Below are 26,198 nucleotides of genomic sequence, written 5' to 3' on the forward strand. Positions count from 1 at the left end.
GAATCTTTTTTTTTTTTTGTTTTTTCTTCTATTCTAGCATGTCAGGGGTTGTGTTGCTAGTGTTTGCTCATGCTCCTGCTCAGAAGGTGAATGACTGAATGAGTAATTTGTTACACATGTGCCTCCCTGAACAACCCTGACCTCACCCACAAAACACAAAACCATGCAACACAGATGCAGCTACTGGAGTAAAAGCTCTCTGAGCTCTCTCATAGGACAGGCTGGCAAGAGAAGGGTCCAGAGGAGACCAGTTACACAGTCACCTATAGACACAGTCTCACAGCACCATTACACACTCATACACACAAACACACAAAGACATGCTCAGAGGCTCTGAATCTAAATCAAAAAAGAGGCCAAACAGCACCAAAGCCACCCAAACACACACCACCACCTCAACAACACCCACACACAGACCACCTCAGCCTCACAGTCAGAGTCACAGCCAGACCCTGACCACAAAGGCCAAACACAGTCAGAGACACAGCCAACATTGGGCTGACTCACTGACCAGACACACTGGCGTCTGAGAGAGGGACACAGTAAGCTAAGGTTCCTGTCGGGCAATGGTGGCTGGACACCACCTAGCACTCAGGTCTCGCACTCAGGTCTCTACAACATGACCCAGTCATTGTCCACGCTGGTGTAAAGCTGGTGTAAGCGACCCTGAGATGTACCTCCTTGGACCTACATGAAAGAGCTCTTTGAGAGCAGCCTGCCAGTTATGGGTAGGACCTTGAGCAGCTGACCCCTGGCAGTGATGAGCTACCTTCACCAAGATAAGATGATCAGCTTTAACAATTGATGAAACACTGCGCTGTTCGGCTTAAACACAGGTGTCATTCAAAGGATGACATGCTGATCTGCCTGTCTGGGATGACATGCTGGACATTCCAGCCTCTGTTAGGGGATATTTGCAAAGGCTCGCTTGGAGTCCCATAGCTGGCAAGGCTCTTGCCACCCCATAGTGCCTTTTACCTAAAAGGCTCAAAAAGGAAACCTACCACCTAGAACACAAAGGAAAAAAGGCAGTCAAATGCTGCTCAATGCCAGAGTCTCAATCTCAAAGTACACACTCCGAGGATGCACTCAGTGCAAACAAACCTCAGCTGTCGGTCTGAGAAACCTGGTTCAAGGCTCCTGAGAGCACCCCAGTGTGATAGCCCAAAATCTTTCATATGCTGCCGTTCCGAGGAGGGGATCTGGACAATACCAAGGACACAGGAGGGTATCATATGGGTCAGGACTTGGACACCTCCAAGAAGGTGTAGCATACGCAACATTTCTCGACAACCAGGTGCAGGGTAACCAGGAGCAAGACACATCTGGAAAAATTGTAGCATGTTACCCTACCACCCTCACCTGAAAACCAACCTCACATAAATGTATCTGGCCACACTAGAGGGGATAAATGTATCACCCACCCACTTCATGACTAAACACTACACTAATATAGACTGGGAACACTACTCAAGCCCAGACACCCCAAAGTTCCCCAAGGGAATTCACCAACTCATCCCCACACAACTAACTAAACCTACTCATCTAGAGGGAGATAGCAATACTTGATCTCATCAAACACCGGATGGGCCACACAATGTTCAACACCACTCTCACCCATCACTGAGGTGAGATCCTCACACAGCCCCCACCTGAAATAAAAGATCCCCAGTAAAGAACTTCAAAAGACCCACAGTAAGCTTCTCTCAAAAACCCAGGCCCAACACTTCTAAAGAGACTGGTGTGGTCTCCTTTAAGGCCCTGAATCACTTTTTCAAACAGTCTCAGCTACTGAATTTGCAGGAAAGCCTGGATGGAGCACCTGCAAACAACTGCATGGATAAGGCACCAAAGGCAAAAACCACAACTCTGGACCCCAGCCTACTTAAAAAAACCCAAGAAAAAAAGGAACTCTGGTAACAAAGGAGACAAAAACTATAAAAGGTAAGACACCCTGATAAAGGCAAAAAAAAAAAAGAGCTCTCATAAAATCATCCAAAGCTATAGTAAAAAAAGAGAAAGCTAAGACAAAATCAAAAAAAGCAAATAAGGCCTTAAAAAGAGCCAAAGAGAATCAAAGAGGAAAATAAGAACTTTAGCAAAAAAAGAAACCTAATGATCAGAACCCAGATACATACAGAGACAGTTCAAACAGGTGTGAAGATTACTGATCCACAGACAAGGTATATGATCTGACAGGTTCAGGGAGATATCATCTCCAAACCCCAAAGGCGACCTTATCTATACCAAAAAGTCACAGCCCCCTCTCCAAAGCAAAATGGGACCTGATGGTCTCCCTACACTGATTAAATAACTGTGTTCCACAGCTCTCCCTCGGCAATAAGTTATCATTAATATGCATGGCATGCTACTGAGTGGGAACCACATACACGAACATGGTAGTGTCCATGGAGGATCTACACTAGGATCTGAAGAAATTTTGTTATAAAATAAAACAAAAGTGCTAATATTATGCTTTAGGTTGCTGGGCTGGATTTGTCAGAATCTCTGTGGCCTTGCATCTGTTTTCATATCAGTTTGTCTTCTGTTTTGGTTTAGGCTCTACACTATACCTACATGGAATTTATTAAATCTGGGGGGAAGTGTATATCACATGGGATCACCCATTACCAACAGTTCAAAAAATCAATGCAAGAAAATCAGCTATAGTAGTCTATAAAAAAAAGTGGCACTGATCATTGAAATTTTACAGCCAGTGATTAGAGACTTAGGTACACATAGAAACAAAGTAAAAAACATCCTGATTTTCATGTAAAGAACAGAGCAATCTGGAAGAAAGATACCCAAACTGTTCCAACAGTAGTAGGAGCAGCACATATGTAACCCTGCATTAATTGTAGAAGGAGGCAATTCTGGGCACATTGTCAGTGTTGAGAAGAGCACTCCTGGCTAACATCAAAGACAATTTAATTTCTTGAACTGTAATTGTACCTTGAGTTAGGAATGGGGTCCATTCCCATGATGGTATTAGAATCACAAAGGATTTGGACAGTTGTTCCTGCAGTCTGTAACATCAAACCATATTCTTTTCATGATACATTTCCACATCATAACAGGGTAAGCTCTCATAACGACCCGTGTACAGTGGGTAAAACATGAGTAAACGATAGTACAGGGAGCAATGCTCACAGTATTTCTTTGACTGTCACGTCTTAATTAATGCCTCCCACTGACACATCAGACCAAGATAGTACTACTCTAGTAGTGCTGACACTGCTTAAAAGATGGAGCATGTCAGTGACATCAGTCATCATCTTGTAATGTCTGCGTACCATCAGCCTTCTGCACAGATCCATAATAATACCCCAATCGGTACTCCTAAAAGTCCTTTCTTTGCAGGATGAATGAGAAAATCTTACTTTCGATGACACAGCATGCTGGAGCTCTGGATTCCACAGCACCTAAAGTAGCTACAGCCACAGATGTCTACCTATGGATCAAAATTACAGCCCTTGTGCATGGACACACATTTGTATATTGCATGATGTTCAATGTACATTTTACTGTGGCACTATTGTCGCTCCATAGCTTAGCACCACAATGATATGAATGTATATGGCACTGTACTGTAGTGCTACAAGTGTACATATGCTGTATGCATGATCATGCCAGTCATGTGCCTCACAATCACTGTGAAATCCACAGCTACCAACAGTATATCTGAGTAGTACAACAAGCTATGGATATGATTCAGAAACAGTGGTGCTAAGTTGCCTTATTAGTACAACCATTGTACACATTCATCAGTGTTGTCATGACATAAAATGGCAGCACTATTTTGAACAACCCCACTCAAAACCATACAGTTATGGAATAGAAGAGTTTCAGTAAGTAATCTGCAAATATGCAGCTCTACAGAACTATTGAAGGAGTAACAGAGTTTAGGAAAGTATTCTACATGGTAAAGTACATCTCCAAGCACAACAAACCTTGTGGTGGGATGTCAATCATAGTGAGGCAAATGCTGTTATATAAATATAACTGCAAACCCATGACACTGCCATATCATTACTATATTTTCTTGTGTGTTTGTAGTGTGCAATGGAAACATTGGAAGGGTATTCCATAGGTATGTGGGGTGCCAGTATTACATGTTAAAGCATGCCTATAAGTAAATGCGTAGGAAGCCAGTGCACATCAATAAATGAGGCTGATAAACAGATGTCCAGAGTGGGGTTGGAGTCTATGGCAATGACTGTAACACATAATTATAGGGTAGGAATGGTGAGCAAAGAATTAATTATGGCTCATAAACAGATGCATATGAATGCTGTCCATAATTATGACCACCGCTCAGCATACTAAATACACACAATGCAGACTGAAATGTTTTTGCCCACAGGTGTACATTTACCATCATGGCCAACCAATGGAGGCACTGCATACCTCTCAACTGTACATATTTAAGAATGTCCAGATATTGCCTCAAATTGTTGGTGTTTTTCTCATAAACTTGTGGCTTTCTGGCAAATCAGTGACAAATCATTGAAAATTGAAGTCAGAAAATAATGACAGAAATTTGAGTTGCATACTTTATTTTCTCTTTTTAAAATTCATGCTAATGCAAAACCTCTTAGTCTATCGATTTTCTAAGTTTGCAAGAGTGATATTTAAAACTGTCCCTATTCTTGGGCCGTTGCCCCTCCCCCCATTATTTATGGCTTTGTCCAGATTTCTTGCTCTAAGAGCTTGAGAGGTATGGGAGACGCTAGCTGAAAAAGTTCTCAGCACAAGAGATCAAAGTGCTACTGACCACACACACACACACACACACACACACACACACACACACACACACACACACACACACACACACACACACATCCTTGACAAAACTGATGCAGCCAAGCAGTACTTGGACCAGATTTTGCAATTTGCAAGGAGTTGCTCAGAGTGAATGAAGAAAAGGTCATAATCACTACCTGCACAGTTCAATGAATGGTTAATAATGTGATGCTCAATGCAATGGAAAAGGCATACAACATTGTGACAGAAGTGTCTACTACAAGGGGTGCACCACCAAAACCAAAGTTCTTCAGTAAGGCTGGAGAGTACTTGTTTGCAGTCAATGACTAGATACTCTGGCTTCTTCCACTTAGAAGTACTTTGGATGAGGGAGAAGAGTTAGCAGCAACCAGCCTTGTGTCAATTGGTGATGCACCATGTTAGTGATGTGCATTACAGAAAAGTGTAGTACACTCAGCTACATTTGAAAGGAAAGATTGGTGAAGGCCTACAAGTATATTAATATTTCCAGTCACTTCTAGTCTGCAGCTACAACAACTTGCACAAGTTATATATGTCAAAGTATGTGATAGCCATAGTTTGACTGCAAAGTACCATGCATGCCATGAGCATTATTTGGGCATAGTTTTGGGCAGCCAGTATTTTCACGTGTATTTCCACTGTAATACATTCCATTGCTGGATGGTCTGGCATAAAAGCATAACAGAGAGCTGATGTCAGTGGAATATACAACTGACACTGATAACAACAATAAAGTGGCAGAGATTGATGATACAGTGGCACTGTGTGCAACACTACCTGGGGAAGGTTACCCAAATCCACCATAGCAGAAGCTCTTATAGAAGTGCAGGCTGAGCACACAGCCTGATCTGGGCAAAATGGATGAATTCTAACTGAAAGTCCATCACAGCCTCTACCAGTCCCTCTAACCTATTGCACATAGCATCTGAAATGTGCTTTGCCTCTGAGGTATGCATATCCATCATAGGATATAGACATAGGAGGAGTTAGGCCCCAGCACAACTCATGGGCCATCTGTGATATGTGTATAATACCTGATAATAACTACCAGATATGCAAGTCTTTAATCCAGACAGTCAGCTGCTGCTCATGGCAGTCTGGAGATGGCTAATGTGCACTGCAGATTCTGGGATAAAGTGCAAAATAACATACTGAAGAGGCACAAGGGGCAGCCACCCTCCAATCTGTCTCCAGAGGCCATGACTTTTATGCTTGGGAGAAGTAAGGAAATTATGTGGAGGCTGGATACAGACTGTCACAAGTCAGAATACTGAGGTCATAAGATAGATGGTCTTATTTTCATCTGTGATCTTTCAGCCTGCAAAAGAAACATGACTGCAATCTCCACATCAGGGCTTATGACACTTCTGTGGCATAGTTACTGAGATTTATCATCAAGCTGCACATGCGCGATCATGTAAATCTACCCTTTCCTGTCTTTTCTGAGTTCAAAAACTGCCACCTCTACTCATGATCAACAGCATCCTAATGAGCAAGGGATCTTATCTGAATGAGCATGCAGCATACTCTATTAAGGTGAACATTCATAGTTCTGTAATTCAATCCTTCCCTTCACATCCCAGCACCACAACTTAATGTATTGAATGATGGCAATTATCACACTGAGGGAGCTTGAACACACCATAGGATCATGTGGTCTGTGACTCCCCTCAAGTTCTCAGAAAACATGGCTAATGAGACCAGCTGCCACGGCATCACTCTTTAGTGTTGTAATATACTATGAATGGGTCCTCCCGTCACCTGTATGTTATTTTTCTACCCTCCACTTTTTTTTTTTTTTGCAAACAACATTAACAAGCAACATAACCATATAATGAACAGTTAACAACAATACAGTATCACATGTAAAATAATCAGGGACCATCAAGTTTCTTTACAGTGTAAAGAAAAATATTAAATCTTTCAAAAGTCAAGTCAATGAAAAAGCAAAGGATTACCTAACAGGCAGATTCCCTTGGGTGTCAAACTCCAGACCTTCAAAACCAGACTACAAAAGCAATTTCTTTAATTTTGACATCTGAGAGTGCGAATCCTGTGTGCTAAAGAGATGGTGATTTCTTTCTTTTTTTTTTTTTTTTTTTTATTTATTTAGAGGCTGTGAAGGACCTTACTAGTATTAACTCATTACAGCAAAATGTCTCCTCCAGGTTCATCTGCAGTTCTGCAGTTAACTTCTACTAACACCTCTAGGCATCACATGTTGTTGTTCATATTTGCATCAATAATTCCAAAAACATGATATGTACAAGGTTTTAAAATATTTCATATTAAAGCTTACACAATAGCAGACTCAACTGCATTAATATTTGACCTCTATCTAGTGCAGGTAAAGATATATTAACTGTTACTTTTATAATATTAATTTATACAGATACAATATTCACATTTTTCTAGATATCTCAACAATCAAATAATGCAGACGGAACTCCTTAGCTTCATATGAAAGTACTCAGTTAGAGGAATAAAATACTGCTGACAAGATGTGTAACTTGAGTGGTTGCTGAAATATTACAAGCTGTTAATAATATATTACAAATGTAAGAGTTACCCCCCCCCCCCCGGTTCATTAAGCTGTTTTTCAATGCAGGAACAGTGTAGCCATTCCTGCACGGAATATGGCTGCCAAGCGATCCAGCAAACAGCTGATCTGACATGCACGAGCATGCCTACACTGTTCCTGCATGGATACAGCTGCAGAATGCTAATTACCTCATTTGCTGGTGAAAACCATGCAAATGAGGTGAATTAGCAATTCACCAAGCAGCCAGGTATCCGTGCAGGAACAGTGTTATTTGCAGAAATGTATTTGGTTACTAACTGAATACATTTCTGCAAATAACAAAACAGAGGCATGACAGCTCTCTAAAAAGCATGTATTACAGTGGTTAGGCATGCCAATGGCCAAACATATGGCCATTGGCATGGAAAACCATTTCTTTTTTACAAAAATCAAACTTTTTTTTTGGCCAATCTCAGCCATTTAAGCATAGAGCAGCAGTGCACAAACGGGATTGGGCAGAAAATAAAAAAAAAGTGAAAACTCAATTTTAAGGGAAATCTGCATTTTGCCATTATAGTCTGTGGCATGGAGAATGAAAATAATACCGGGCAACAGTGGTTGTCAAGGGAAAAGGGTTTGTGTAAGTGCAATAACTATGAACTAAGGCAGTGGGGTATGCAAATGAGGGGAAATTTACCGAATCAAAGAAATCTTCTAAGTCCCAAACTGCACCTAACCGTGAAGGTGCTCTAGAATGATGGTGTAACTAGGAGGAGCAACAGACATGAGAAGGGGGTGTGTAAGGCATGTTGTAAGCACACTGGAGCCCTAAGGCACAGAGATAACCTTAGCTAAGCACAGCTAAGCAAGGGTGTGTGTCTAAAGCTGTATTGTCTTATTCCATGAACTGAGGAGCAAGTTCACACACAGGAGAGGGCCATTTATTACTGTTTACATTAGCTACATGGGTTTGTGTGTCGTGCACCCAGTCTAAAACAAACAAACAAAAAAAAAAACGGAAATAGCAGGACTATTTACAATTGGGCACCAGGTTTGCATGGCACCCATTAGGGCTTAAAAAGGGAGGAAATTGGAAGGGGAAAAAGAAAAAAAAAAGGAAACATAGCAAAATTAAAACAATCAAGTACAAATAACATAACTGGCAGGTGGAATGCATCATAGTCAGCCAGTCATAAGACAGCATCTGCAGCACAACAGTATAAAGTATGGAAACATCTTACAGTTTGTTTTTTCCCACAAACTCTGCACCATTGGTGTACACATGTGGAGGAATTTTGACTGGAAAAATGTTAGGCGCTGCCATCTCTTTGATCTATCAGTATGTGCTAGAGGCTGATGGCAGAGAGGGGGATAATGCTGACAACTGCCACAGACCAAGGAGAAGGAGGAGAGTGTTCAGACCCAGGGTAACTTATCAGGGGCTAAATGATCTGTAGATAGAGTGCTACAGGGTGGACAGAGACATACTTCAGCAAATCACCGAGCTGTGCTAGCCTCAACTCAGACCTAAAACCAACAGAGGGGAACCCATCCCAGTGGATACCAAGGTATGTGTAATCTTAAGAATTCTAGCTATGGGTACTTTCCAAAGAACTACTGGGCACATCATGGGGGTCTCACAAACATCTGCATTCAGGGTACTCCATCAGTTCCTGGATGCCATGCTACCACATGCTGGTGAGCACATTTACTTTGCCAACACCCATGAGGAGAGGACCAGCAATATGCGCCTCTTCCACTGTGCAGCAGAATACCTAGAGGTACTGGGTTCCATAGACTGCACAAACATCCACATCAAAGCACCACCCGGTGAACAGGATAGAGTCTACATAAACCAGAAGGGCTTCCCCTCCATCAACTGTCAAGTCTTGGGCAATGCCCACGGCATTATCATGAATGTGTGTGCTGGCAGCCCTGGAAAGTATCATGACTCCCACATCTGGAATTCATTGCAGCTGTACCACACATTTGCCAGTGGGGGCATCCCATATGGCCATTTGGTGGGGGATGCTGGCTATACACTGGAGCCATGGATGATGACACCCATCAGAAATGTATACGCACCCACTGAAGTACACCATAATCAGGCACATGCACAAACCAGGATCATTATAGAGTTTGTGTTTGGGATGCTCAAGTCATGGTTCCGCTGCCATGACATATCTGGTGGAGCCTTGAGTACCCTCCAGCCACATATGCACACATGTTCATAGTATGTGCCATGCTACACAATATGATCTTGTGGAAACAGCTGCAGCAGGAACAGCATGGGTAGGGCCACACAGCCCACCACCATTGCCAAGGTCCCCACAGGCACAGAGGCACTCATAGGAGGAGGCCCCTGAGCCCGCTCATGTAAGCCAACGGAGGCATGCCCACTATGCACAGGCCTTGCAAAAGAGACAACGCATAGCACACACACTGACACTGTAGGGACTACAGTGAATAACACCTCTCCCTGACTCACACACACAGTAAAATGGATGACACACATGTCAAATTACCTGTAATGTACCATGTATAGGCAGTGTACTGTGTGCATCCAACATAGGCGGCCCTCAAGCACTGTCCTCACAACTGCTGCAAGCAAAAGCTAAATCAGACTTCTTAACAATAAATGAATGGATTAGTATGTTTTGCTAGCATATCTATGGTAATGCTGCATGCATGCAAGGGAATGGGGTGGCCTACTGGGATAGCAGTGCATAACTGACAGCTATGTGGGACACCAGGAAATGTCTGGCCAAAAATGGCCGCCACACACTATGCAGTAGTACCCAATGTGGCAAATCTCACTGCTGTATATGTGTGGGGACAACTAACTTGGGGGTCATAGGGCAGAGGCATGGTTGTCAGGCTGGGGGGTCCCATAACCACCCTTCACACCCACACAGCAAGTCAGCTGTAGAAAACCACAGATAAATCTCTGGTAAAGGCACACAAATGGTGGCAATTTTGAATTCATCCCCCTTTCAGACTCACACAGTGATAGCACTGCAGAACCCACAGTTGCAGTAAGGCTATGAAGGGTAAGTAGTCGGAAACTCAAAAGTATGCCAGTACTGACCTGGGGTCTTTACTGATATGCCTCTAGTCCCCAAGACAGGGCACATTAGTATGGTAAATGGAACCAAAATGTAAAGCAATTATCAGCACAGTCTGTGCAAATGTGTACAGTTGACAGGTGTGCCCCCCCCATATACCCACACAAATGCAGTAACATGTATGTTTGCAGGGAAATAGCAGCATAGCACACATTTTCAGGGCTGCACCAATGCACATTAAAACATGTTGCCTGTCTACAATATGCAGGGGTCAATGAGCTATGTGTATATGTAGTTAATACTGTCTGGATCTGGCCAGCACATTCTCCTGGCAGTCGTCTTGTAGTGCCCTAGAAACAGTGCTGTCTTTGACAGGGCCATGTGCAGATAACTGCCGTGCCAACTGTTATGCATGTCAGTGACACACACTTCTCTCCCACTGACATACCTGGACATTTCAGTGCTATGTGGAAAATACTACACATATTAGTGACATCTTGAAGGATGTGTAGCAGAGTTGCTATGGCTTTTGTGAATATCACTGTTTTTTGGTACTGTTACCAGTGGTCATTCTCAATAATCCTATTTTCTTATGTTTGCTTTTACATATAATGGACATGCCTGCACAGTTGAATGTGTTCTGTACCCACTCATAACTCCCAATCTCTGACAGCAAGATGTCTACACAAGGGCAGAACTAAAAGTGGAACAGAGGCACAATGATAGGCATGTGTTGCAAATATCGCCCTTACATACTGAGAAATTTGGTAGGGTGAGGTGTATGTAGTAGCAGGAATTGTCTGAAGGTTATGTAGTCTGAAACAGTAATGTCTGTCATTATTTTGTAACATCACTCTTCAATTATACGTAACTAACTTACCATAAAAACACAAGTTTACATAGAAAGGATGAAACCTCTAGCGAAACATCTGGAGAACCTGCCAAAAAATGTACAGGTGAGAGGTATGTCCCCATAAGGATATGACATCTCAGGTTATAAAGATACCACACAATCAGGAGATCCCAGCCAGTATATCACCAGGTTGCTGGACTGTTTACACAACCGAGTCATTACTAAACTGGCTGTAGCCACACCTCATAAATGGCCTTGTTGGGCAAGAATTTACATAGCTGCCCCCATAATATTGGTGTATGCATCATACAACTAGTATTCTTCTGGTAAAGCACTGATGATTTGAGGATGTCTGGCACTAGGTAATGACACAATACATTGCAGTTTCAGACTACAGATATGTCAGAAAATGTCTGCTAAACAAAACAAGTACCCTGAGGAAAGTCATGTCTACTCCCGAGAGGTATGGCTGTAACACAAAAAACTGTGGACTGCAGTACACCTATCTCTGGAATGGAGTCCCACTCTAACTTTAGAAGGTCGCACTGGGCACGCTTCTACATTTAGAGAATCACAGGACATGTTGGAACCTACATTGGAATATACAACTGTATTGTATATATATGTCTGTGCATAGAGACAGCTATGTACACCTCTACTGTTCCCACACAAACAACAGACAGGATTATCCCCAGCTAGCTGTAGGTGTCCATATGTGATATATCTACATAGGTTTATAGGTTGGTACTAGGTTATCAGCCCTAAGGCCTACACAAGCATAGCCATAATAATTCCCTGGCTATTTCTTCCCACAATATTTGCTTCCCTGGACCCCTGTCTAGCAGAAAGACCGATGTGATCACAGGGGTAAATTTCCTATCTCCCATCCAGTCATTAAGGTTCCTTTTATTTATTTTTATTTTATTTATTTATTTAACATTTGTTAACCAGGAAAGTCCGACTTGGAACAAAGCCAATTTTCAGCGGAGGTGCAGGGAGAAATGCTCCAGATGCATATGTTTTGAACAGGGCCAAGGAGGTTCTCTGTTTGACATGTATGGGCAGTCTATTCCACAGTACAAGGAGTCCCTGGGTCAGGAACCTATCCCTCCAGCATGTTTTGTTCATTGGGATGACAAGGTTTAGGTCCCTGGAGCATGTGGCTCTGATGGATTGGGATTTCTGTAAGTGTAGCGTGTCCAACAGCTCTGGGTTTGACATGGCCTCGTATGTTAAGCAGAGATAACTTCTGAGTAGACGATATGCAACAGAGTATAGCTGGATTTATTTTAGTCGTTCACCATAGGGCAACTGCTTTCGGCCTGTGATTCTTTTAGTGAGATGTTTCTGTAGCCTTTCCAGTTGTTGCAGATGTCTTGTGAGGTACATACCAAATGGGGTGTTGTACTCTATGATGGGTCTAATGAGGGATGAGTACAGTGGGACAATGACCTCCTTCTTCCTGGATGAAAAGCACTTATTGATGAGGTGTGCCACATAGAAGGATTTCCTGACTGTTGTGGTGATGTGGTTATCGAAGGTGAGACCACTGTCCACCTGTGTTCCAAAGTCTCTTATAAAACTTTTGGTGTTTAGTGTACTGCCATCTATGTGGTAATTCATGGGTACATGGTTTTTCCCAAAGGAGATAACTATACACTTCTTGGCATTAAGCTTGAACCCATGGCTCTGGCACCAAGCATATGTTTCTGTAAGGACCTTTTGTAGAATATCCACATCATTTGGGGATTCAATAATGGCGCCAAGTTTGCAGTCATCTGTGAACTTTGTTAGCCAGAGTCCCTTAGTGTTGGCCTGTACTTCAGAGAAGTAGATACCAAACAAGAGTGGTGCCAGGACTGAACCCTGAGGTACTCCACTTGTCACTTGTCTGGAGCTGGATTTAGAGTCAGCTAATTTTACAATGTGGGTTTTGTCAGTAAGCCAGTTGGCAACCTATTGAGTGATGTAGGGATTTATGCCCGGCTTAGTAAGTTTATCTATAATTCCAGAGTGGGGGATGGTGTCAAAGAACTTGGTGAGGTCCAGATAGGCTGTGTGGACCACCTTACCCTTGTCCACGGCTCTGAAGACTGATTCAAATAAGTCAATCAGGTTCAAAAGACACAATTGGCCCTTCATGAGCCCAAACTGGGTGGGGTCCAGTGTTTGAAGGTTGCCAAAGTCTTTGTTTATAAGTTCCATGATAAAACGTTCCATGGCCTTGCAGATCAGGCTTGTCAGACTGATTGGATGGTAGTTCCCAGGATCCAAGGTGGATCCCCCCTTGTGGAGTGGGATAACTGTAGCTGTGCGCCACTCAGTGGGCATGAAGCTTGAGGTGAGGCTATGATTAAACATGACACTTAGTTGAGGTGCCAGTTAATTTTGTAGTTCATGTAGTACACAGCCCTGGATGTCATCTGGTCCCATGTATGCTGTATTCTTAGCTTTGAAGAGAGCTGTTTTTACTTGTGTGGCCATGATTACTGGAATTTGGCAATCTTTTGGTACTGAGACTGGCCCTTTAGGGGTGAGAGGGGGTGAAGTTGGCACTGAATCAATCTGCCAGGATATTGGCAATGTCCTTGGGATCAGTATATTTAATGCCATTCTGTTGTAGCTCAGAGCAGATCTGAGCATTGCCATTTAGATCCTTGACAAAACTATAGAATACCTTGTGGTTGTCTTTGGAATCTTTGGCAATTTTATTTTCGTAACTAGCTTTGGAGGATTTTATGAGGGATCTCAGCTTCTTACTGAGGCTGGTAAAAAACTTTTTTGCATCCTGGGATTTTCCTCTTTTCTGCAGCAGTTTCTTGATTCTGTTGTATAGTTTGTTTATGATGGGGAACCACCGGATTGGCTTTCTGTTTTTGGAGCAGAGCATCTTGGTTCTGTTTGGGATGACACGATTCAAGCACGGGTTGATGCGCTCGTACAGTGCTTTAGTGTAGGAGTCGACAGTCGAACTTTCAGTTCCTGTCTGCATGGGTTTCATGAAGGTTGTCACTTCTGACTTGAGTAGCATGAAGCTGGCCTTGGAGAAGTTTTTTACGGATATTTCCTTACTGGGTGGTGAGGGCGGGATGTGGATGTCAAGCTTGATTAGCTTATGGTCAGACCTAACCAACGAAGGGGTGACCACTGGTGTGGAGCATCAGTTTCCCATGTTGGCAATCACCAGGTCCAGCATATTGGAGTGCCTGGTGGGACTATGGATTAGTTGATCCAGGGTGTTGGGATTTATAAATCCCAAGAACCATTGGGCAAAGGTGTTGGTACATGAGTAGTTTTCCCAGTTAATGGCAGGGTAGTTTAAATCACCCAGCATTAGGGTGTTTGGTTGTATCTTAATATTTACCAGTATATTTAGAAAGGTGTAATGAGAATCATGGGGCATGGTGGGGGATCTGTAGCAAGCTACAATTTGGATTCCAGTCTTACCTAGTGTTAGATGCACCTGGAGAATTTTGGATGCATTGTGTTGGGCATCTAGCCTGGAGGTGTGAATATCCTTGGTGAATATGGACACTCTTCCACCTTTAGTGTTTCAGTCCTGGTTTGGTGGCCAAAAAGTGTGGTAAGAGTTGTAGCCTGGTATTGCAGGGGTGCTCTCTGGAGCCTTGAACCAGGTCTCAGTTACTGCACAGATATCGTTGTTCTCCATTTTTAGGAGTGCCTTGAGAGGGTGCATTTTCATGTTTAGACTTCTAGCATTGAGTAGCATTACCTTCGGATTCTGCATATTTGTACCTGTTACTGTGGTGTTTTTTTCCTTTGAGCCTTGCCTAAAAAAGGCACCATAGATTTGGCAAGAGCCTTAGCCAGTATCCTGAATCCCAGGGGCAACAGGTTCAGACCATCTCTGCCAAAGCATCGTGGTTTGCCGATCATGTCATTCCAGGCAGACAGATACTGGATCCCCTTTGAATGACACCAAAACCTTAGCGAATTATTGAAGTCAATCATTTTGTCCTTATACTGTGGTATCATTCTTTGCAAAGGCAGGATGCTACTCAGGGCTAGGGTCATACCTGTCTGGGCCGCATGATCCGAGAGCGCTTCCATGTCTCTTTTCATGTAGTCAAGGGAGGTATGTCTGAAGTCATTCACTCCAACATGAACAATGACAGAGTCGTATTTGTACTTGTTGTGGAGTGACTTGAGTGCATGCATTATGTTGTGGATCCTGGCATCCAACAGGCAGCTGACTGTAATTTTCTCCTTGTTCAGCCTGGTGAGTGGGACATCAGTGTGCCTGACTAAAGAGTCACGTATGACGAAATTATTGGGTACGTTGTCTTGGCTTAAGGGCTGTTGCTGGGTGGCACACTGGTGTTGTGAGCTATGTGATACTTTTGTTGCGATTGGTGTTTGCATTTCAGCTTCAGAGGTCTTTGTTGCTTGAGCAGGTTAATGTTAAAGGCCTCCGCATATGTGGGTTTTGTGTTGCTATGTATGGGTGTTGGTGGTGAGAGTTATGCAGGGCAATGTGTTGCTTGAGATGTAGTGTGGGTGTTAACCTTCTCCTCTTGATTGTCTAACACAATCTTGGCTGTAGAGAGCTTTGCTTCCAGTTTGGCTATGTAAGTGCATCTCTTGCAGGTTGTAGTGTTGGGTGGTAGGAGGAGAGGGTTGTTTGTGCGCATGAGACAATTGCTGCATTGACCCAGTATACCCAGATTCACCAGGTGGACAGGAGATATCACCAGAAGCTGACTCTTGGACATGCCTGGTTAGGTGCTTTTTTTTGTAAAGTACAAGAACTGTTTTCCCTTACTTTGACAATGTACTTTGCAATTATAGTCTTAGTGCCTACAATTATTTTCTCCTTATTAACAAGGAGAGTTGAGTGCTTGTATCAGTTTAAGGCTTCCTAGTGCTTTCCAGCAGGTTTTAGAGCAAGTGCTAGTCACAGGGACTCCAACCAGAAAGAGCCAGGAATCAATGCACTCTGCTCCTACTCTTACCAGGATCAGAATATAAGCACAGATTCCAAGCTGTCACCTATAAAGTAGTTATTAAGCTTTCTGGTGATCAGCAGTCTCTGGGAAATAATGTAACTGCACTCCTTCTCTCACCAGGAGAAAACAGAAGCACTAATCCCAAGATGACTACTGAGAGGCAGAATGTGGGCTCTCCAATAACTGGTGGTCTTGCAATAGATGCTTAAAGATAAGGTGAAAAAATGGTTTCTCCTAAACACTGCAGTGTGCAATAGAGGAATTAGATGTGAAAGTATGTAACTTAAGTTTTACCTGCCTAAAATGTTAAGTTTCAGTGGAGAGTAACTGTTTTTAAAACAGCAAGATAGATTGAAAGGGGGTTATCAATTTTGTATTCTGGTACTATGGGATACAGTAGGATGGCCAATAAATTTAAATAGTTGAAGGGGAGTGATTTCACAAACTGATAATTTTGTTCTTACTCACACAAGTCAGTAAAAGCAGAGTGGAAATTAGATATATGGCCAAATTAACATAAGGGGCAGGCAACTAGAAAGACAGTCTTGTTTAAGAACACAACAGTAACTGGGTAAGAGGGTGGGAAAAATATTTCTGCCTGACTCACAAGACCCAGAGCTGTGGTCTCTTTTCAAGTTTTAATATGCGGTTAAAAGCAGAATACAAGTAAAACACAAGGTAAAGAAAACAAATCACAGTAGTCAAAATAGAAAAAAGGCAATAAAGTAATACCAAATAAAACAAATAAAAAGCAAACTAACCTTTCCCTCACAGCAAAGTGTAGCAGAGTCTGGGTGAGCCTTTCTAGTAAAGCTCTGAAATGTTTTATTTTACCCCTTAAATAGAAGGTTTAGTTCCTAGCTCCACCCCCTCAGTTCACAGATGATTAACCTTAACTGAGCTCTTCTATCTTATGTGTGACTGTTTAATTGACCTGTTCTAATTTCTGCCTGACTCACAAGAGACAGAGCTGTGGTTTCGTTTTAAGTTTTAATATACAGTTAAAAGCAGAATACAAGTAAAACACAAGGTAAAGAAAACAAATCACAGTATTCAAAATAAAAAAGGCAATAAAGTAATACCAAATAAAACAAATAAAAAGCAAACTAACCTTTCCCTCACAGCAAAGTGTAGCAGAGTCTGGGTGAGCCTTTCTAGTAAAGCTCTGAAATGTTTTATTTTACTCCTGAAATAGAAGGTTTAGTTCCTAGCTCCACCCCCTCAGTTCACAGATGATTAACCTTAAAGTACCTCTTCTATCTTATGAGTGAGCCTGTTGCATGAGATACAAACACACACACACACACACACACACATATATATATATATATATATATATATATATATATATATATGTATGTATGTATATATATATATATATATATATATATATGGGCAACAGATATATGTCAAATATGCACACACTCATAGATGAGGGGAACTGAGAGACAGACAGTGATAGAGAAAGATACACAGGGGGACACAGACAGAGAGAGAGTCACACACATGGATACCCTGAATGGCATACAGTGATGTCCTGCTGTGGACAATGGCATGCCAGTTGTAAACAGTTGCACATGCCAGCATAAAAAGGTGAGCCTCATTGTGTACCAGTACTGAGGTTGGGCTTATAATATCACATCACCTGTGTGCATGCGTGTGTGTGTGTGTGTGTGTGTGTGTGTGTGTGTGTGTGTGTGTGTGTGTGTGTGTGTGTGTGTGTGTGTGTGTGTGTGTGTGTGTGTGGGTGTATTAGGAAACTCTTCCCACTCAGTACACTTCACATTGCCCTACTTCACAAGATCTGCTGCTGTCATTAACCTTAGAAGTACCATTGGACACTGATCATCTGTATAAGCTCTGTAGCATGAACGATAACTGCGTAACAATATAGTACAAATAACTAGATAGGTAGAGATTCTAATCTCAGTACTGACAACTGTGTGTGTATGTGTCTGTCTGTATGTGTGTATGATAGTTGTGCATGCGAGAGTGAGGAAGTGTTTGTAGGTGAAGCAATGCTAGGCCATTCCCAATCACAATATTTCCCAGTGCCCCACTTTAACCATTCTGCTGATGTCATTCCCCTTATTGGCACCTTTGACCAGTTGTCAGCCCAGTATGCTCTGTAGTGCATGTGATAACTGTGTAAAACTATAATACAAATCACTAGCTAGACAGGGGTTCAAAATTCATATCTGGTAAAAGAGTGTGTGCATGTTTGTAAGAAGAAGTATTTCGATAAGTCTCCCACCCACTGCTCTACTTTATCACTCCTGCTGATGCCATTCCCCTTATCAGCACCTTTGGGCAATTATCAGCCCAGTAAGCTCTGTAGCATGCATGATAACTGCATAACGCTATAGTACAAATAACTAGATAGACAGGTGTTCTACTCTCATATCTGGCAAATGTGTGTGTGGGTGTATAAGTGTGTGTGTATGTTTGTAGGAAGAAGTATTTTGATAAGTTTCCCACCCACCGGCCTACTTTATCATTCATGCTGATGTCACTCCCCTTATAGGTTCATAGGTGTGTACTAGGCTAATGGCCCAGGAGCCTTTACAAGCTTAGCCCATAGAAGTGCCCTGCCATTGTGCCACGCGATATTAGTCCCCAGTACCTCCATCAAGTAGATCCACTGGAGTGATCCTTGGGGTGACCTTTCTATTACCCATCCACTCATCAAGATTTCACTGGAACAGGGTCATCTAGGTGCTTTCTTTGACATGTATGGGAAGTCTATTCCAGGGCATGTGCAGTTTCTGGGTGAGGAACCTGTCCCTCCAACATGTTGTGTTGATTGTGGTAATGAGTTCAAGGTCCCTGCAGTGTGTGGTGCAGAGGGATTGGGATGTCTTTAGATGCAGCATTTCTAAAAGAGCTGGGTCAGACATGGCTTTGCAAGTCAAGCAGAGATCTCCTCTAAGTAGGTGATATGAGACAGAGAATAGCTGGAGTCTTTTGAGTCTGCCTGTGTAGGACATGTGTTTAATGCCTAGGATCCTCTTTTTGAGGTACTTTCATGGCCTCTCCAGCTGTTGCAGGTGTCTAGTGAGGTACATGCCAAATGGGCCATTATACTTGATGATTGGTTTAATGAGGGAAGAGTACACAGAGGCGATGCCCTCTTTCTTCCTGGTTGCAAAACCCTTGGTAATGAGATGCGCCACATAGAAGGATTTCCTGACCAAAGTGGCAATGTGGTGGTTAAAGGAGAGGTTGCTGTAAACCTGTGCCCCCAGATCTCTTATAATGCCTACAGTGTCCAGTGGGCTTCCATCAATGTGGTAGTTAGTGGGAACTGAGTTTTAAACCAAAGGGGCTGATGATGCATTTTGTGGTGTTAAGCTTCAGGCCATAGTTTCCATACCAGTCAGTGGTCTCAGTGAGGCCTTTTTATAGGATGTCTGCATCAATTGTGGAGTTAATGATGGCTCCCACCTTGCTGTTGTCTGTGAACTTGGTCAGCCAGAGTTCCTTTGTGTTGGCCTGACTTCTGAGAAGTAGATGCTGAACAGGAGAGTACCCAGGAGTGATCCCTGTGGGACTCCACTCGTGACTGGTTGGCAGTCTAACTTGGAGCTCACTACTTTCACACTGTGTGTTCTATCTGTCAGCCAATTTGCAACCCCCCCCCCAATGATATAGGGGTTGATGCCTGGTTTGGCGGGCACATCAATAATACCTGATAGGGGAATGGTATCAAGAGCCTTGGCCAGATTGATGTAGACTGCATGCAGTGCCTTACTGTCATACACAGACCTAGTACAAACTGATAAAAAAGTAAAATCACTTCAAAAATGAAAAAAGACTAAAGGCAAACCACAAGTAACACTTCCACAAATGATTTTAATTGGCAAACCACATGTAAAGTAAGTGCTTTTGTCTTGCTTCAATGAGCAAGTCTTCATCAGACAATTTAACATTTAGATACCTCACAGGTCACATAATAAATTAATTACATCATTAAATAACATCTTAAAAAATTTCTAAAAAAAAACAGAAACTATAAAAGCTGATGTCTTATGTGCTTTTAAAACTCAAATACAATAGAAAAAATGTATAAATATATGTGTGTGTGTGTGTGTGTGTGTGTGTGTGTGTGTGTGTGTGTGTGTGTGTGTGTGTGCAACAAAATACTATTGTGAAACCCTATTAAAAAGTTGGCACTAACAATAAGTGAGTATGTTCATGTAAAGGAACCTACCTTTGCAGACTTCTTAGTTTTAATATGCAAGTTGGATAACATGCATCATTCAAGCCAGGTTAGCAATACGCATTTAGTCTTATTTGACAGTGTGCACTGTGGCACAGTAGTTCCTGTAATTCTAATTTTAAAGAAAAAGGTCTCCCCAGGGATCTTGTTCCACCTGGTCTATGATACAGAAACCAAAATTATGGTCAGGGTATTCGTGAACATGCTTAGCTAATGCGTTCTCCATCTTTAATTTTTTAATTCTGTAAATATGTTCATATACCATTTCCTTGAATTTTCGGTTGGTTTTACTGACATAAAAACAGGGACATGATTTACAAGTAGCTAAGTAAACTACACTTATGGAGCTACAGTTAAATCTTTTGTTGTGTGAGTACCTTTTTCCTTAAATATTAAAGGTTACCCCAATTCCATGAATCTACAGTATGGGCAGTTTTTGCATTTATACATTCCTGCTGCCCTCACTGTCTTAGTATTCCTCCTTTCAAGCAAGCTTTTCAAATTTGGACCTCTCTTGTATATGATTCTAGGCCTTGCTTCAATTATATATCTCAACTCATCATCAGTAATAATTAAATTCCAATTCTTATTCAAAATTTGTCTTGTTAACAGCTGCATCCATACTAAATGATGTAATAAATGTAAGATTACCCTTGTTTTAAAAACATGCCACTCAAAGTTTTTGAAGAATGTCAAACTTTAAGTGGCATGTTTTTAAAACGAGGGTACACCTTACATCTTGTACAAGAATTGGCAAACAAATTGAAGTGAAAGAAGGCTAATGGTGTTTTTAGGCCTATACTTGCACAAGAGAGAAGTCCTGACAGAAAGTGTGAAACAATCAGGGACGGTGTACAAATTGAGAAGGGAACTAATCATAATCTTACATTTATTACACCATTTAGTATGGATGCAGCTGCTACAAGACAAATTTTGAATAAGAATTGGAATTTAATTATTACTGATGATGAGTTGAGATATATTATTGAACCAAGGCCTAGAATCATATACAAGAGAGGTCCAAATTTGAAAAGCTTGTTTGAAAGGAGGAAGACTAAGATGGTGAGGGCAGCAGGAATGTATAAATGTGAAAACTGCCCATACTGTAGATTCATGGAAGTGGGGGAAATCTTTACTATTCGAGGAAAAAGGTACTGACACAACAAACAATTTAATTGCAGCTCCAAAAGTGTAGTTTACTTAGCTACTTGTAGATCATGTCCCTGTTTTTATGTCAGTAAAATCGACCAAAAGTTTAAGGAAAGGGTATATGAACATATTTACAGTATTAAACAATTAAAGCTGGAGAACACATTAGCTAAACATGTTCATGAATACCCTGACCATAATTTTGGTTTCTGTATCATAGACCAGGTGTAACAAGATCCCCGGGGAGGACCATTTTCTTTAAAATTAGAATTACAGGAATTACTGTGGCAAATAATATTAAATGCTTATTGCTAACCTGGCTTGAATGATGCATGCTCTCTAACTTGCATATTAAAACTAAGAAGTCTGCAAAGGTAGTGGTTCCTTTACATGAACATACTCACTTGTTGTTAGTGCCATTTTTTAATAGGGTTTCACCATAGCATTTTGTCACACGTATGTATGTATATATATATATATATATATATATATATATATATATATATATATACATTTTTCTATTGTATTTGAGTTTAAAAAGCACAAAAGACATCTGCTTTTATAGTTTTAGTTGTTTTTTAGTAGTTTCTTAAGATGTTGTTTAATGAAGTAATTAATTTATCATGTGAACTGTGGGTTATTTAACTTGTTGGGTGGAATATGTTAACTTGTCTGATGAAGTCTTGCTCATTGAAGCAAGATGAAAGTGCTTACTTTACGTGTGGTTTGCTGATTAAAATCCTTTGTGGAAGCATTACTCGTGGTTTGCCTTTAGTCCTTTTTATTTTTGAAATACACAGACCTGGTGACTGACTCATTGAAGTCAACCAGCTTGAGCAGTATGATCTCCTTTTCACAAAGCCAAACTGTGTTGGGTCCAAAGTTAGGAGATTACCTATATGTTTGTCGATCAAGTCCCTGATGATGCACTCCATAGCTGTACATATCAGACTCATCAGGCTAATGGGCTGATAATTCCCAGGGTCTGTAGTCTCTACCCCTTTATGGCGAGGGATAACTGTAGCAGAGCACCATTTGGGAGGGACAAAGCCTGAGGTGAGGCTGTGACTGAAGAGGGCACACAGATGTGGTGCCAGGTATCTTTGTAGTTCATGGAGAACACAGCCACAGATAATTTTGTGTCCCATGAAGCTGTATTCTTGCCCGTGGACAATGCAGGATTAACCTGGGTGGCAGTAATCTTGGGTGCCTGGCATTCTTCTGGCATTCTGATTGTTCCCCTAGGGGGGAAAGAGGGGTAAAGCTGGCACTGAATGTGTTGGCAAGAATGTTGGCAATATCTGTTGGCTCAGTATAGGAGGTAGCATTGTGCAGTAACTCAGAGCACTTCTGGGTATTGCATGGAGGTTCTGGATATAATTATCAAAGGCTTTGTAATTGTTGTTAGTGTCTGCTGCTATTATGCCATCATAGCTGGCTTTAGATGATTTCATGAGGGGTCTCAAGTTATTGGTGAGGCTACTAAGGGAGTTTAACAACTCTTGGGACTCCACCTATGTCTGCAACAGTTTCTTCCTTCTGTTGTACAGGTTATAAATGGCAGGGGGCCACCACATTCGCCTCCAGTGTTTTGAGGAGAGTGTCATGGTTCTTTTGGGTATGGCTAGTTCCATGCATTGATGTATATGTTTGTACAGTGCATTTATGTATGATTCGGCAGTCCTGCAGGTATTTTCCATTGGCAAGGGTGCTGTGAATTTAGCCACCTCTATTTTTAGGTGTCCAAAGTCAGCTTTGGAGAAGTTTTTTAAGGTGGTCACCTCTGTGGGGGGGTTGTGGGTGAGATGTGGATTTCCATGGTGATTACTCTATGTTGGATCTGACCAGGTAGAGATTGACTACTGTTGTCAAGCAATGTTCCCATATGTTAGTAATCAACACAGGTCAAGGATATTGCTTCCTCTACTGGGTGTCAGAATGAGCTGGTCCAGTGTATTGGAACTAATGAAATTAAGGAAGATGTGGGCTAGTGTATTGGTGCTTGAGTATCTTTCCCAGTTGAAGGAGGGGTAGTTGAAGTCTCCTAGTATGAGAGTATTGGGTTGGACCCTGATAGATTCTAGGGTGTTGAGGAATGTGGACTGAGAATCTAGGGATATGGATACATGGATGGGGATGTATAGTAGGCTATGACCTGGAATGCACTATTACACAATGTCAGTTATACCTGAAGTATCTCAGATGCATTATGCTGGGATACTAGTCTGGAAGCATGCATATCCTGCATGAATATGGAGACACCACTTCCTTTGGAGCTGTGGTCCATGTTTTGGGGCTGACAGGGGTGGAATGAGTTATAACCTGGTAGGGTAGGGGTGCTGTCTGCTGCTGTAAACCAGGTCTTCATTACAGTACAAATGTCAATGTTCTCCATTTTGAGGAGTGCTTTGAGTGACTGCATCTCAAGATGTAGATGTCTAGTGTTGAGCAGCATGACCCTCAGTTTCCATTTACGTATAGCTGTTATGGTGATATGTTGATTTGGAACACTGCCTAAAAATGCAATATAGGGGTGGCAAGACACTTAGGCAGTACCTGGAAACCTAGGGGTGACAGATGCAGGCCATCTCTGACAAGACATCGCAGTCTGTCAATCATGCCATCCCAAGCAGACAGATACTGGATCCCCTGAGAATGACTCCAGACACTTAAGCCAATTGCCAAAGTCAATCATTTGATGTTTATACTGCAGTACCATTCTGGATGACAGTAGTATACTGCTTAGGGCTACTGTCATACCTGCCTGGCCCACATAATCTGTGTCCCCCACTATGTCTCTTTTCATGTAGTCCAGGGAGGTGTGTCTCAGGTCATTCACACACACAGAGACAATGACAGAGTGATACTTGTAGTTGTTCTGGAGTGACCTGACTGGGTGTGTTATGTGTTAGAGTCTGCCACCTGATAGATAGCTGACTGTTACCTTCTCCATGTTCAACCTAGTGAGTGGGACATCTGTGTGCCTCACTATTGAGTCACGTATGATTACTGTATTGGGCAAGGCAGTTAGCCTTAGGGGCTTAGGTTGAGTGGCACACTGTGTAGGTGAGATATGTGTCCTGTAGTTTGTGTTGTGTTGTGGTGGTCAAGTGGATGTCTGTCTTGGTGGTCTCTGTTGCTTGGGTAAATGTCTATTGAGTGCCTCTGTGAAGATGGGTGTGTGTTTTTTGTTTGCATGTCAAAGCTGTGATAGTGGGTGTTCTGGAGGGGTATGTGTTCCATGTGGTGTGGTGCAGGTGTTGACACTTCTCCTTTTGACTAGCTAGTCCAGTCCTCACTGGAGAGTGCATATCTTCAAAATCAGTGATATAGGGGTATCTCTCACAAGTCTGAGTATTGGGATTTTAAAAGAGAGGGTTGTCTGTGTACATGAGGCAGTTGCAACAGTGCATCAGAATGCCTAAGTGCACCAGGTTAATGTGCAAAAGCACAGAGTTGCACTGTAATCATGCTAGTAGGTGTGGTCATAACTACTAAGTCCTGGTGCTAATTACATGAGGAATGACTGCTGCTGATGGCTCTCAGGTGTGCTTGAATAATTCATACAAAAACCTATTAAAGTGAAAACTATTAGGCCATTTGAAGTGAAAGAGAGAAAGAATTAGCAACATCCAAGGGAAAAACTGAAGGCAGACTTTCTGACATTTGTAATAGTTTATCTCAGCTGTGCAGTTATCAGCACCTATGTAGCATATGTGATAACTGTGTAACACTATAGTACAAATAGCTAGATAGGCAGGGGTTCTAATCTTAATACTAGCAAGTAAGTGTGTGTGGAAATTATATACTGTGTGGATTATACCATTTTGATTTGTGTACCAACTTGTAAACTTCCCATCACCCTACTTTACTAAGCCTGCTGATGTAATTTACCTTAGAAGAACCTTGGGAATAGGTGAAGTCATGTAAGCTCTGTGGCACAACTTATAAATGTGTGACACTTCTTCTTCTTTCTGCTTTTCCCAGTTAGGGGTCACCATAGCGGATCACCTGCTTCCATTTCTTCCTGTCCTCTGCATCTTGCTCTGTCACACCAACCACCTGAATGCCCTCTCTAACCATATCCATAAACCTTATCTTCGGCCTTCCTCTTTTCCTCTTACCTGGCAGCTTCATCCTTAGCATCCTTTTCCCAATATACCCAGCATCCCTCCTCAGCACATGTCCAAACCAATGCAATCTCACCTCTCTGGCTTTGTCTCCAAACTGTCCAACTTAAGCCGACCCTCCAAAATACTTATTCCTAATCCTGTCAATCCTCATCACACCCAGTGCAAATCTTAACATTTTTAACTCTGCCAAATTCAGCTTTGACTCCTGCCTTATTGTCAATGCCACTGTCTCCAACCCATATAACATAGCTGGTCTCACTACCCTTTTGTAGACATTCCCTTTCACTCTTACTGGAACCCATCTGTCACAAATCACTCCTGACACTCTTCTCCATCCACTCCATCCTGCCTGTACTCTCTTCTTCACTTCTCTTCCACACTCGCCATTACTCTGAACTGTTGATCCCAAGTATTTAAACTCATCCACCTTTGCCAACTCTATTCCCTGTGTCTTCACCATTCCTCTTTCCTGCCTTTCATTCACTCACATATATTTTTAGTCT

The sequence above is a fragment of the Protopterus annectens genome, chromosome 2.part0 (assembly GCF_019279795.1).
Source record: "Protopterus annectens isolate FY-2018-M chromosome 2.part0, PAN1.0, whole genome shotgun sequence".
Taxonomy (NCBI): domain Eukaryota; kingdom Metazoa; phylum Chordata; order Ceratodontiformes; family Protopteridae; genus Protopterus; species Protopterus annectens.